This window comes from Tachypleus tridentatus, chromosome 9 (assembly GCF_004210375.1).
Source record: "Tachypleus tridentatus isolate NWPU-2018 chromosome 9, ASM421037v1, whole genome shotgun sequence".
NCBI lineage: Eukaryota > Metazoa > Arthropoda > Merostomata > Xiphosura > Limulidae > Tachypleus > Tachypleus tridentatus.
This window is the reverse complement of record NC_134833.1, coordinates 138,678,676-138,692,418: the sequence shown is the minus strand read 5'-3', so window position 1 is coordinate 138,692,418 and position 13,743 is coordinate 138,678,676.

Genomic DNA, 13,743 nt, shown 5'->3' with positions numbered 1-13,743 from the left:
AAACTTTGTAGAAAACTCAGACATTAAAACTACAACCATAACGGTAAGTTGAACAACCTTCCACCTAAACAACAGAAACATCTACATCATAAACACTGATTACAAAGATTTAATGTTAACGACCTTAAGTAAGATTCACAATTTAAATGGATGAGTTTTAGAATGATCATCAAACTTCACTATTTTATGAAGAATAGTACAGTTAGTAGTAACTAATATATCTTTACTGGCATATTTTCAGGCATTTTGTTTATTCCACTAGAGTTAGTGACATCCTTATAAATGGGATGTCGAATAATTGTAAACAAATGCGAAGAAACTAATGAACACCTCTGATACCACACTTGACTTTTCCCGTTAAATACTTAACCCAGCAGGTGATAAAATGAAAGTTCCTCTGATATAAATGCTTTTAAAGCTATATTTTGTACTTCATAACATGACAGTAAAAATCGCCGCTGCAAAAGATGATGAGATCTGAAGTTAGGTTGGAACTTGAAAAATAAAGTATGTTGTAGTGAAAAGAATCATTTATATTCCTTACAGAATCTAGAAAGACAGGAGATCCAAGACAAAAGTCATCATCCATGACTGTGATGGAAGTACTTCAGTGAGAGGACAGCTAGCTGGTTCATTTGAAAGAAAACTTTGTTAGTATTAAGTCAACCTACTGAAGACCCCAAGTTTCTTGTGAAGACAGTTTCAGATAACAATTTATCAGTGAAAAGTCAAATTGTTGAAGTGTCTAGGGTTTTTTGTTGAGAATATTTCCAGAGTCTTACTAATGATGGAAACACGTGTGGATTTTTCTCGACCACGTATCTGGAGATAACTTTACCAATGACAAGATAGTAAGTGACAATAAGTGAAAAGAAAATATTCTATTGTTGTATCACAAGAAATACATAGAAAAGATTTAGTGAACTGACAGTTCAGTGAGAGTAAATGATATAACAAAACGAGATTATTTTGCTAATCATAATTGTGATTGTACTTTGTTTGATACATTTTATTAATGATATATGCTGATTATAATGTATGTGTATTAATAATAACTTTTGTTATTTGTTAACAATGATTTTATAATTAATTATGCAAGTCTAACGAAATGGAAGAACATTTCATGAAACACACCAAATATCGTGTGGGTTTTTACATTCTTTATAGTAGTAATCTCAGGGTCGCGAGTTCGAGTCCTCGTCATACCAAACATGCTCGCCCTTTCAGCCGTAGGGGCGTTATAATGTGACGGTCAATTCCCCTATTCGTTGGTAAAAGAGTAGCAATCTCAGGGTCGCGAGTTCGAGTCCTCGTCATACCAAACATGCTCGCCCTTTCAGCCGTAGGGGCGTTATAATGTGACGGTCAATTCCACTACTCGTTGGTAAAAGAGTAGCCCAAGAGTTGGCGGTGGGTGGTGATGACTAGCTGCCTTCGCTCTAGTCTTACACTGCTAAATTATGGACGGTTAGTGCAGATAGCTCTCGTGTAGCTCTGCGCGAAATTCAAAACAAACCAAACCAATTTTTATAGTAGGTGTCTGTGACTTCTTTAAACAACAAACGGACAACACACAATCCACTTTTTAAAAATAATATATTCAAAACAAGTAAAACATACCTAGAGAACTTCGTTACAAGATTGATTATCACAGTTGTATTCAGAGTTTTAAATAACTGCATATTGTTTTCGTCAAAGTCTATACAAGTGTGTTCAGTTACTTCATTACATTATTTGACAAGACAAATAATTCTTCACTGTCTCTTATGTTACAACAAAAGCTGTGATACTTTTATTTTAGAAATCACCACTATACTTTCTCTATAGCTGTACTCGCAGTCACGCAAGCTAATTTCACTTTCACTAACTTACATCCTTGCACTAACTTAGTTACCTATATATAAATACCACCTGACTGAAGCCTAGAACTTTCTACAAAGTATGAGGTATATTATGATGTGACGAGAGTTAATTAAAGCAACGAGAAAAATTCAGAAGATTCACGTAACATGACATTAGTTCACAGCAACTGAACTACACAACAAATGATTCGTCAATATTTACATAAGCAAACTGGCATAATTACTTGTTCTAAAAATAACTTATTTTAACGCTCACGCGATATAAACGCGTATTAAACTTAAAATGAACAGTCGTGTATATCTAACAATGAAGCAAGCCTAATCTGCGCTTTTAACCAAATATAAGTTAAATAGCATGTTGTGAGAACAACACATAAGTAATCATATTAAAAATTAATTGCAACTCTTAATATGTTAAGATGATGGCAATAGATCCAATGATGTACTGTTGTGTATGAGTGAGAACACAAGGACACAAAACTAAATCAATAGTTTAATCAATTTGTTCCCTGTGGAAGACAATGACCGAGTCTAGTATAGAATTTAGTTCGAGATTCAACACTTCTTAATATTAAAACCTGTGTTCTGAGAGAAAGGGTTTCTATCAAGGATATAAAAGACGAGTTCATCAAAGAATGACTTAAGAAATATACGTTCTCTGAGCCTGTGAAACAACTGGAGTTGAGAACAATAGGTGATATGAAAGGTCAAAACATTAGAGCACAAAATTCTATGGTTAATGCACCAATGAAATGGTGTATTCCATCTAGTATTTACTCTCATATTAAGGCTTTAAGGTGGACCACAAAATGGTATGTAAATTCGTCCTTGTACTATAAAACACTGGAACAGCTGATGGTATCCCTACCAAAAAGAAAGAAATTCAAACGATGCATCACACTGAAAAGCTAGAAGAGTTGTTACATTGACTGGGCAAACGACAATTTTTATTAAAGATGGAAGTGCATAATTATCATTGTGAACAATGCACCTGGCAACTTCCTATAGGTTTATCACAAGGTGTTTGATTTGATGGCAGAGAATTGTAATATTATAATTAGCACATAAAGAGAAAAACCGACGTCTATAAAATCAATGAAAGTAAAAAAAGAATGTATGCAAACTCATCGTGGAAAGTGAAAATACAAAGAAATCAGCAGATTCAAAGCTGTTTCTCACAAATGATGAAAATAAGAGCAGTTTGTGCAGGTTTTGCATGATGTGAGGGCAACAATTTCTCAGTGAGAAAGTTTGGAGTGAAATAACAGCATACTCCTTGACCACAGAAGAATGTAAGACAACAGATAAAATAGAAATCAAAACTCTTTGTTCCACACAATAAAATACAGATGAAAAAATGATTCTCTAGTACAAGAAAAAAGGTCACGTGTCTATGTCAGAACAAAGTTTAGTGACAGACAAACATTTTTCACTGTGTAACATTTTGCTCAAAACCAGAAATTTGTTATTTCCTCGTCCAGGTGACTGTTGTTGAGACATTTAAACACTATATTAATTGTTTGTTTGTTTTGAATTTCGGGTAAAGCTACACGAGAGCTATATGCGCTAGCCGTCCCTAATTTTGAAGTGTAAGACTACAGGGAAGGCAGCTAGTCATCACCACCCACTGCCAACTCTTGGGCTACTCTTTTATCAACGAATAGTGGGATTGACTGTCACATTATAACGCTCCCACGGCTGAAAGGGTGAGCATGTTTGGTGTAACAGAGATTCGAACCCACGACCCTCAGATTACGAGTCGAGTGCCTTAACCACCTGGCCATGTCGGACCTGAAATGTGGTAATATGTCATATATCAACACTCGAGCTCGCAACATGGAAACACTGACAGGTGTTCTCACAAGATTGTGAGCTTGTTGAATTTACAAACCCTGATCACCACGTGGCTGGGAAAGTCATTGCAAAAGCAGCGGTATTGGCCTATTGTACTGAATGTGGTAATTTCATTGGTGGACAGATCAATTAGTGACACTTCAGGAATTCTAGGAAAAGCAAGTGAAGGACACTCATTTAGTATGGGTACTCCTTGCCATAAAGTAAAGTGAAGATCAAACACAACCATTACGGATAAAGAAACGTGTCACACTTAATGTAACCTGTGGCACCTGTATGGGAAGTTACGGGTGTAAGAAGGTGTAACGTACCAGATGTATAAACCAGGGAGATGTAGCTTTTAATCTGTGACGCAACTAATGGTCCCCAATGTTCGCATGTGGGAAATACTTCATATTTTGCATAACCTAAACACTAAAAGCCACCAAAGAGTATTTCATGCTTATATTAACACACACAGTTAATTATTCTGGCTACATTTACAAAAGGAGACTGAGTGCTATTGTGAATATTGTGCCGTGTGTATCACCAGGAGGAAAAACTGGTCAAAATGTGGAATGTTTCTGGAAAATGAATGAAGTAATTTTATGTGCTAACTGTTTCTTTACTAAGCATCCTAAGATTATATACTGCCTTAATCTGTTGTTGATGCGTTGGTTGAAAAACAGATAACATGACTTAGTAGTCGTTAAGAAATTCACATTAATGAAAAGCCTAATATCAACTGTTATTTGTAGATTTATGTAAGCCTGATGGTTTAGTGGAATGGATGGTAATAAAAAAAACACAAACGTAGCTTATTAAATCTGTTTATCCCGATTGCACTGGTCAGGACTGACATCTTAATAGCGTGTATGCGACAGACGAAAAGTTACGTGGTTATTTACCCAACATGCCATAGTGTCGATAGGAATATGTGATGTAGTTGAGGTCTGCAATAGTTGATACACATCAATTCACACATCAATATTGGGAAAGGCCACCATTCGATACGGAGGCCACTCGGTCTAGCAGAACTAAATCTTGCATCATTCTAAGGCTAACTCAATCTATTACACTGTGAGTTGTGGTGCTTGATTAACGACTTTCAATATTTTTCTAATTTACCAATGATCAGTTGTTGAGTACAGAGAATGACCCTTAACAACACCCAATCATCTTAACCTCTTGTAGCTTCTTTTATGATCAAACACGAACATTGACGTAGAGTCTTCACCTACAAAATGTAAAGAAAGAAACTTCGTTCTGATTTTTTTTTTGTACAAACGACTTTGGTCTAGATCTTGAAACTCCAGATGGAGCATAGGACTTCAACATTTCACCATCAGATACGGTTCCGGACTGTCTTCTTTCCACTTCAGCTCATTCCCATCATCCTTAACTCTTCATCAACCAATCTTCTGCAAGTCGTTTTTAGACGGTACTCTTTTCTTCTGCCTCAGAGGTTCCACTCGAGAGCTTGTCTGGTGATGTTTTCCACTTTTCAGAAGTTATTTCTAATCTAACCATATTATTTTCTTTTTGCAATTTGGATAAAAAGTGGATGTTAGTTTGTTCTCTTAACAAAAGGCTTAATGGTATGTAATTCATATTGTGGGGAATAATTATTATTTTATTATTGTATAATTACGATAATTGGTATACATAAACATTGTTCACAAATAACTTCTTTATATATAAGTGCAATATTAAGTATCATTTACACAAGACTATATCTGTAGGTATGTGTGTCATGCGTATTACTTCCAGATGTACGGTGTATGGACTGTACTCTTAATCAGCACGAAATATTAATTAGGTTGCTATAAATAGTGGTTAAATAGTTATTCTTTCAACGTGTTTCTCCTATTCGTTTGTTTGTTTCTTTGTAATATCAACTATAGTAGGTGGGTCCACCCATGATGGTGCTATATGTCAGCAGCCGATCATTTTTCATCTGTTTGTTCAGTTGTTGTTGTTGTTTTAAATTAAGCACAAAGCTACACAATGGGCTATCTGAGCTCTGCCCACCACCGGTATCGAAACTTGGTTTTTAACGTTGTAAGTTCGTAGACATACCGCTGAGCCACTAGGGGGGGCTGTTTGTTCTTCTGTGATGCCAACTGTAGTGGATTGGTCGACTCTTCAGAGTTGTATGACAAGATCGTGGAGTTGGTACATTTATTTTTACCATTGAAAGCTGCACTTGGCCTGCGATAGTCTGGGTATATGTAGGTGTGCCATTTATTGTACAACACAAATATTTGTCCAAGCTGTTTTACCTTTAACTGGAAGGTCTTTGTTGAGCTAAATTCTTCGTGGGATTATTTATTTTATGATGTTGAGACAGAGCTGAGTTTATCAGCTCGTAGATGGCGGGACAGTAGCAGTTAGAACTCGGGTAGCGCCACCTTTCGTTCACGTATTTATTGTAAATATGCCCGTCTGTCATATGCTCAAAGTGAGAAGTTTGAAAGGTCTGTGTAGAACCTAATTAAACAAAAATGAATCATGTAAAATTAAAGGAAGACAGCTGCAGCCAGTAAGAAATAAACTGACGCCCTAGAAAACAACTTACGAGCATCTAAAAATGAGTTGGTTTTATGTAGCATAATCAAGTTATTATACATATTCAACTATGTTTCACACGCCTTTCTTTAGTTAATTAATTTACGAATATGATGTTTTAATATCCAGTAATGTTTTATATGCGTTCTCAATATACAATTATTTTCGTTTTGTTTTCTGAAAACAACAACAAACAAACGAACTCATCTTCAATAACTTTTAAGTTATTTTACCCTCCGCCAAAACAAAGCGAAATGTTTTGGATTGACTAACTATGCTTAAGTTATTTGGTGAAACTAGAACGTATGTGTGTTACATATACTATCAATATTTAAGTAATTTAGATGAAACCAAGTAATAAGTCTCCCTGTGAGACAGAAGTAAGCTTACTGATTTACAACGCTAAAATCCAGAGTTCGAGTATCCATAGTGAACAAATTAGACAGCTCGAGGTGGTTTTTCTCTGAAACAAAGAAATTAATTTATAATTTCTTCCAAGGTGTTGTGTTTTATAAGTATAAATTTTCGTGTTATTTATATAAATCTGTGTGTTTTTGTGTGCGTTTTTCACCAAGGGGAATCGTCCCCCTGATTTTAGTGTTGTAAATCCGTAGTCTTACCGCTGTACTAGCAGGAGGCTGTATAAACCTGTTTTACTGTTATTGTATTATACTTTACCTGTAAAAATAGAAAATACATTATTTTATGAAACTAATATGTTTGCTAATCACCTACTTTGAAAGCATCATCTTGGTAAAAGCTCCTGTCTGTTGTTTGTTTCTCAACATAAAACTACATATTGGGCTATCTGTTTTGTGCTTGCTACGCGTATCTAAACAATGTTTTAGCGCTGAGCTACTGTGATGGTTTACATGAAATGAAACCGGAAAATGTAATATGTAGCAGAATTTAATTATTCTAGATATTTTAGTTATGCATTTATTTTCATAAAGTATAATTACTGTTGTAAGGGCGGTCGATGTCTGTAATATAGGCTGTATTTCATTGTGGCCGCTATATAAACTATAAATTTATGTATGTAATATAATTTGATTGGTGATAAAGTGGTTGTAATATTTTATATTATTATATATTTTTGTATGGTTCTCACACTGTTTGATTATGTATGAAAGTCAACTAGATGTTGTAACTCAATTTTCGTTGAAAGATGTTTTAGTTCTGAGACTAATTATTGTTGTGGAATCATTCTTATTATAATGTTTGGTGACATTCATTGCTGAATTTGTAATCATTATTGCCGTATTTTATACCTTGTTAGACGCTACATCATGGAAGACACACCCTAATTTCAGAAAAACAATTCTAAGAAAAAATATTTTGACTCAGCAACCAGCACCTTGATACAGCCTTGACTTTTTTCAACCTACTGAGAAATATAGTCAAATGCATCATATTCTTCATCGTATATTGATAACATTAGTTAAATTGAATGTTTTATGCTATTGAAAATACTTGTAATTGGTAAGTAACAACATTATGATAATCCCTTTTAAGTAGATCATAAGCTAACCCCTTCTGTAACCAATCACATTTGTCTTGGAAGATGCATGGGGATTTTTCAAAGTGTTTTCTTTAAAAATACTTGACTGGATACAAGAAGTATTTCTATATGAAATCATGTTAGTCTTCTGCTTTGTCAATTCAAAAACGAATTTCAGTTTTACTCAGGGTCGAATTAAGGACAAATGATGCTCTAAGCAAGCTCAACAATGGTGCCCCCCTCGGCCCCTCCACTGCTTAACTGACAAGACATTGAGACTCAATAAGTGCTGAAAGTGAAATAAAAGTTTGAAAATTTATAACCCTTCTTCAGTTTTCTTCCAGGTCAGACCCCACAACTATATTAAATAAAAACTTTTTTATTTTTTTTATTTAACTGATTGGGCATGGATCAAAATCAACTAATGACTGAGGCCTTTCATTTAGAAATGAGGAGGGAAATCACTTTGATTAATGATAATAAAAAATAATTATTTTTATTGTGTATTTTTTAACTCTGAGTTAAAAATTTTCACGTTGATGTTAACAAAAATGAAAATTATTTACTTAATACTTTAATATTTATTTAAATTTTAAAAAGTTTTATTCTAGAGTTTTTAATTGCAAATTCTTTGATCAAACCCTGAAAACTAATTTGGCGTAACAAATCTGCTTCTATACTCAGTAGATACAAGGCATACAGCCTGTGTTGTCACATAGTTGTTCTGTTGGGATTTTTAACATGCGTGAGTTGAGAAAATGAACGCTCAGCTGTGCAGTTTGTGACCGTTAATGTTAAAAATATATTCGCAATGCAATGTCTACGTTTGAAAACGCACATTCAATTTTGTCTTCTGAAATTATTTTATAAAGTTTAGCATGATTGAATCTGATTCTTACAGTCTTTGTTGCACTGAACTTATGGCGCACATATGAGTGAAACTGCTGAAGTTCGGCAGAGAAATTAGTGTCCAAGTCCTCTGGGTAAGCATCAATTAGCTTTTGAAAACACTGAGAGTACCTTTCAGTTCCAGCAGATTAAGTGACATCATTTGATACATCACTTAGGAAGGAAAATCTGTTTATTATTTCTTTGTAAATCTCTCCTCTTCTTCTCATCTGGGTTTCTGAGTTGTCAACAATTGTGTAGAAGGTGATGATAGGAAATTTATCTCTGGCATTTGGATCTACTTCTTGTGCATCTCCGTCATTGAGTACCTTCTTTCTAACTCGTTTGCGAGTTTTAGCTGCATTGTAATCAACATCTGGTAGTATTTCCTTTGCAACTGTTTCAAATCTTTCAAAGTCATCCCTTAAAGTGCGTAGTTGGTTAGCTAATGACCCGTACAGATCTGCCTATGTTTTTAAGTTCACATCCTTATTTTGCAGAACTTGACTTGCTTTACGAAACTTTTGCAAAATTTCATCCCACATGATCAACATAAAAACAAATTCTAATCATTGCACCTTATTTGTAATATTGTCTGCTTCTCTTCTAGTGTCTTCCTTTTGTAACTGGTCTTCAACTAGACATTCTAAAGTTCCCAAAATCTTAAAGAAAGACTTCAAAACTGCTTTTGTTACCATAGCATGTGCCCCCCATCTTGTATCAGAGAGGGATATTAACACACTTTCATTTCTAAGACAAGCTTTAAGAATTTTCCATCGGCTGGTTGAGGCTGAAAAAATATATAGAGCAAGTGTATTAGAGAAGACATTTAACTGCCACTTGAAAGCAGTCAACAGCACTTCAGCTTACCAGATATTATAGTGAATAGGCTGCACAGGGCACCTGTATGGCAAACTTATTTTCTTCTAAAATCTTTTGCTGCATCCCCTTATACCACCCAGATATGTTAACAGCATTGTTGTAAGACTGACTCCTACATTTTAAAAATTAAATTTGCAAACTTCACGTAAGTACAGCAATACCTGGTTTGCCATTTCCTCACCAGTGTGGATTTTCGGTTCCAGAAAGGTTATAAAGCGTTCAACAGGCTGCCCATCTTTTAAGTTTCAAAGTACAACACTTAACTTATCTGTATGTGATTGATCTGGCGTCGAGTCAACTGACAAGCTAAAATAACCAGAAGAATTTACTTCATCAAGAATGAATATGTGAACCTTCTGAGCCATTGGTTCATTGAGTTCTTCACAGGTGGTTTTGGACAAGTAAGAAGGATTTCCTTTTCCAGAATTTCCAGAATTCGAAATGTGCTGTGAACCAAATTTTTCATCTGTTCCTCGAAAAGCCAGGCCACGTTCAGCTAACGTATGAATAACGGCTATTACACGCTCCAAGACATGTTCCCAGTAATTGCACTTTTCTTTAATTTGTTTTTCTAACTCTTGTTGCAAGCCTAAACCTTGTCTGAAAGTTAAGTATGTTAGCATAGAGTTTCGGTGAGTAGTGCTTCTCTCATGATGATTAATTACAATAGTATTTTGTCAGTCACTAAACCCTTCTCTTTCAACAAAATGCGAGGAAAATTTAGGGGTAAAAATTTACAAACAAAGCAGTAAACTGACCTGTTGATGGTGAATACAATTACCACTCTCTTGTATTGCTCACCATTGGCTTTTACCCCAAAGAAAGGTTTTTGAGAATAGTATCTCGTTGGTTCGCCACTATTGAAAGTCCGGCAAGATTTGCCAAATGGCCCATTGTGGTGTTGACAGTCAGTGGGTCCACAAACAATCCAATAAGCCACATCATCAACAGAGAAAACGAGCCACAACCATGGATATTTTGCTTTAGTTTTTTCATCTTTTGTAGACTTTTGTAGCGTTTTACCATAGTCCAGTAGATTTTCATTTTCAGCAATTATTTCAATTTCAGACTGTCTTGAAGAGTAACTTGCATCAACATTAACGCTAGAAATATCAGAAAAATTTACAGGCAAAGTGAGATCAGTTTTGAGACTTGTGCCATTTGAGCCAGCCTGTAACACCTCAACGTCATCATGATGTTCTGACTTTGAAGTGGACAAACTGGAACTTGTAGGTGTGGAGCTTGGTTCAACTTTAATCTTGTTAGAGTCAGATGACTTGTGCCAGTTGAGCCAGCCTGTGACACCTTAAATCACGTTTAAAGCCGGACACCCTTGTATTTATCCCCTAAGTAAATCTCAGCTTTAGATCTGTTTATATTATTACATAATCACAAGGGAATACATACCCAAATACTCTTATAGGTTACATGTAATCTATGAACGGTGGTATTGCTACGGTGGCATTCCTTTCTAATTTTTCTTTGGTATGATAAATTTCAAAACATGTGCTCACACACAAAGGAGTTTTTACAGCAAGTTGTTTAAAACCAAAAAACTTACGGCTCAGAAAAGCTTCAGTGAGAAACACACTTATAAAAATATTACAAAACACATGAATAACGCGATACTAACGGAAATAAAACTAAAACAAACGAGACAGTAACTCAAATATAACGTACGAAAACAGAAGCCCCAAAAAAACTTAAAACTAACCACATCTCTGTACACATCTGTCACCATTTCGTTTGACTCATGTTTCTGTGATATTATACTCTTATTTTTTTGCAGATGTAACTAAATAAAGTAGTAAAAGGTAAAACAAAACAGTTCCACTGCCTATAATTTCTTATAAATAGCCATAACAGAAGGAATGATTGGAAAATATTTCATCTTCAAGGTCAGACATCATAACATATGATCATCTTTTACCTGAAGTTTTATCAACATTTTGTACTGCTCTTTTGAGTAATCTTTCGCAAATCAATGACTTCTTACTTTAGATAAATAGTTTAGTAGTTTGTTGAAACTTTAGTCACTCACCGAGCTAAAGAAAATTTTCTTTTAACAATGCAGAGTAAAGTCGAACACGAAAGAGGATAACAAAAAAAATCGACTAACGTTGAGTGTAGCAGTGAAAGAGTTAAGGGCATGATAGCTAGGGGAAAAACTGTGGTGTCCCCCTTCTCTTGGTGCCCTAAGCACGTGCCTGTTTTACCTAATAGTTAAGATGAACACAGATGACCTAAGAAGTTGAAACGTTGTTTTATACACTATTTTAATTAAAGTTTTAATACCCATACCAGCCGTCTTGAGGTACATTTTTACTTCAAGTGGGTTCCTCGTCATCACGAATTATAGTAAGATTTGTTGCCCCTGGTGACTGACTGTTCAATACTGAAGTTGAGCAAGAATTAGCAAACAAAACAAAATCCGATAACGGCTGGAACGTGAGTAGATTAACCTTTAACGTTTCGATATCATAAAAAGAATGCACCAAGTTAATCTTAATTTCAGAATAACTCTAGGTTGACTCTACTCTTGTTCAGACCTTTAATACTCGTTTCTTGTTCACAAATGTTAAGTGTAAAAGTACGCAACATTGTATTTTCTGCTAACAGTACCGCATTGCTAATACACAACACAAGGGAGTTATGGTTTACAGTGTACATTGGTTTGTAGAAAGCTTCTAATGCATATAATTAGAGAAGTAGGCTAATTAGCCTTAGCCTATATGTTTGAGCTTTAGGCCTACATTCCGGTAAATTAAACTGTATTTTAGATGAATAGCAACAAGCGTATCTTAATTTTAGTCCTAGAACAGTTACGATGTTTGAAGATAATATTAGGCTTAAGTATTACTTAAAAGAGGACCGTATATTACACGTTTTGAAAACTATAAAGACCGCGCGCGCGAAAGACCACTGGACTTGAAACGGACAGAGAATCGCGAACTGTTTTATTAATTGGCTTCACTCTAAATTTTCGTTGTTTCAGTTAGAAAGTGATACTACAAATAAATGCTTTTGTACGCCACACTCACTGCCTCAAGTAAATCAAATTATAATATTAATACAAGATAAACAAAATATTTATTGTGTGAACGTTTAATTCGTTTATCATCGTGCACTCAGCAAATTGTGCTTGAGTAACTGATAGTAAAAATATTGATATGAACAGTGTTTACAAAGCATTAGTAAAAATAAGGCATTATTTCATCTCATAACTCCTTTTTAAATGAATTTTTCCATACCTTAAATTCAGCATTATAAATAAATAATGCATTTTTATAATATGTTTTGTGAAAAAAACACTCAGTGAAACATTTTAAAAAATTCTCAGTATCCTTTATAAAACTGTTTAATTATTTTTTTCAGAAAGTACCAGTACCAGACGAACTCAAAATTAACGACAGCATAATTGATGATGACGCTTTAAAAGACCCTGTGGGATTCAAGGCTCTATATAACCAAATAAAATTTCAACGGTACAGAGCAACTGACGTATTCACTCGTTTAGACAGGAGTAAGAAAGGACATTTCACCCTTGCTGATATTAAAGAAGGCACGTGTTTGGTGAGGAATAGATACCACGCACTTACTAAGAGGAAAACCCCCTATTTTTGTGTCATAAAAATATAGTTTTATAGTTGTGTTAGCTACTTATAGTATTTAGCATTTTCTATATAGTTTACATTCTTCCGATGAAGCATTAGCATTTTTAGCTTGAAATAATCGCATAGAATGGGTTCTGTGGACATTTTATAATTAGAAGTCCGAAGCCATATTGCTGCTGCCAGGTTCTTTACAGAAGATATCTTTGACTTGTTGGCGATAAATTTCAACAATAAACAAACAGCAACATAGTTCATTTGTTTTAAAATAATATATTAAAACAAGTGAAACGTATACACAAGTACTCGTAACACCGTTGGTTACCACAGTTGTATCGAGAGGTTTAAAACTGTCTCTTCTTCATCAAAGTCAACACAGACTGGTTTAATTACTTCAGAACACAAATGATAAAACGAATTATTATTTTCTGTTATTATAATATAGTCTTTCATAACTTCACTTTAAAAATCACCATTGCACGTGATACTACATAGTACCAGAGAACTAGATCTAAATAATATTCTTCTATGTATATTTATACCCCAATAGAAGTCTGGAACTTATACGCAATACTGGACATTATTATGCATTAATACT